At 39.4% G+C, this 2,434-nt stretch overlaps 1 non-coding gene across 1 annotated transcript; it reads right to left on the reverse strand.

Annotated features, from left to right (window-relative positions):
- Positions 1-426: 426 nt before the first annotated feature.
- Trnap-ugg lies at positions 427-510 on the reverse strand. Its single transcript has one exon. It is a non-coding gene; the product is annotated as a tRNA-Pro (tRNA).
- Positions 511-2,434: the final 1,924 nt, after the last annotated feature.

A 2,434-nucleotide genomic window follows, 5' to 3' on the forward strand; every position in this document is an offset into this window, starting at 1 on the left:
TGTACTCCGTTTATTTTAATAGACATTTTTAGACATCAAAGGTTTTCTTGCATAAAATACTTTAATAGTCCAGGCCGCAATATTTTAACAATCATTGATAAACAGTTTCGTCTGAGCAATCAGCCGTCTTCAGATCTGAAATGTTACAGGAAATGGCACATAAAGCGGATAAGTTCAACAAGAGGTAGATGAAGGCAAATGCTTACCAGTTAATTAAATGAGTTTGGTGTCTAAACACAACATTGGATGAAGACACATTGTCATCAATGTAATATGTGCTTGTACATGAAAGTGATTACCGGAAATGTTTTGGATGTTACAAATGGTTGGCTCTGAGCACTATGGGACTCAACTGCTGTGGTCATAAGTCCCCTAGAACTTAGAACTACTTAAACCTAACTAACCTAAGGACATCACACACATCCATGCCCGAGGCAGGATTCGAACCTGCGACCGTAGCGGTCTCGCGGTTCCAGACCGTTGCGCCTAGAACCGCTCGGCCACTCGGGCCGGCTTGGATGTTACAGATAGATGGAACATTACTTAAGAATAACTGAATATGTGTATAAATGCGTCATTACACCAGTGTATGTTTAAGAAGACAATCCTTTCTTCTTCAGACATGTAAGAATGTAATTAATCCTATACAGTACTACTGTACCACTTAAGACCATGTGTTATGTACCCAGTACAGAGAAGTGAATATACTTGCTGCTGTACTGTACTATCACTCAGTATTAGTGATGTATGCTCAATTCAGAACAACGAATACACTGACTGCTATTACATGCTCAAGCTCACGGGAAATCTACGTACCCATAGGTGGCACTGTGGTAAAAATATATAAATGAAACGTGTATGTTTGTAATACAAATATTTAGTGAAACTAAGAGGACTACAATAATAGCAGATAAAACCGGGAAGCAGATAACTTCTTACATAAAACACTCAAGAGATTTAAGATGAGGAAGCACTCTTATTGTATAGGGTCCAAGATGAGATTAGATGGCCACAGTCTACGTATCTGAAAGTTTAAATGAAGCTTACGACAATTGGTATATTTACGGTAAATTTCTCATTCAGCATAAAATCAAAACACCAAAATGCTCCCTTAGTTCCTAGAAACACGAAACATAAAGTTAACTTAAAGTGTTGAGTAATCGTAATGTCGGTTTTGTATATTGCAATGCTAAGGAAAACCGAACAAAAGACAGGAGGGATTTGTAAACATGTACATGTTGACTTTCAGTCAACGGACAGTTCGTAGTAGATACTCTAAGTATATCTTACACAGTGTATAGTGTAGGTATGTTACACATCAAACATAGCAATCTACATAACCCCACTGATAATATGAATGTGCACTATGTATAATGTATCTTGCTATTCTACCAAGCACATGCTGTTATTAATTGGTACAGTGTTACTGTACAATGTGTATGTGGGTATCCTCCATTTCTCCCTACGTTGCTGAAGCAATGAATCAACAATTCTGAATTCAGTGTATTTATTATGCATGATTAATTAACATAACGATCAAGTCACGAATAAACACAGATCTTTGAAAACTACAATGTCAAAGAGTTAATAATCTATGTGTGTCTGCTGTCTAAGGTACAAGAAATACACTTTGCACGTTATTCTGTAGACGTTGCTTCCCACACAGACATGACTCCCCTCCGACCACACCATGGTAGACCGGAAACCTTGGAATGTGTGGGTACCTGTACCGCAGTGGCCTGCCTGCTCTGGCGTAGGCGGCTGGTGTCTTCATCATTTCTTTCGGATTTGCTTGCAGAACTGACGGTGATGCTGTGGTTTCTTGCCCAGTCTCTCCACTAGTTTTGTCATTAGCGTTACTTGCAAGCTTGCTTTCAGATCTCTGTGTGGGAAAATTTTACGTTTCCCAAGACGTGATGCCGATGAAGGGTGCAGCTTGAAAATCTGGGCCTTCACTTGCTTTAGAAAATGTGGCAGTTCTGTTTCCCTCAGTATTTACCGTGTTGAAAAAATTCTGACAGTACGTTTAAAGTCTTACCATAGACTACCTCTGCTGTCGCTGCCCCTGTTTCTGGATTACAAGCAGTGTAGATGTTATCTTTTAACAGACGAATTCCAGCCACTGAAACTGTATGTCTGAGGAACATCACTTGCTTCTGTCACAGAACACACTTTGCTTCCATGTCTATTATACCATATTCACGTATTCTGTTGAACATTGTTCCGAGATGTTCCACCTGCAATGCTGTCATCTTGGAAAATATCAGAAGATCGTCGTGATGAACGAAGCTAAATTTGAATTCACTTAAGACTCTGTCTCCAAAATACTGCCATATCTGTGCGGCTCTATTCAAACGGAATGCAATAGGCAAATAAACGAAAATACGGAACAGGTTTGCCACTGCTGTCTTTGGAATGTCTTCTTCTGCTACCA

Source organism: Schistocerca americana, chromosome 7 (genome assembly GCF_021461395.2).
Source record: "Schistocerca americana isolate TAMUIC-IGC-003095 chromosome 7, iqSchAmer2.1, whole genome shotgun sequence".
NCBI classification, from domain to species: domain Eukaryota; kingdom Metazoa; phylum Arthropoda; class Insecta; order Orthoptera; family Acrididae; genus Schistocerca; species Schistocerca americana.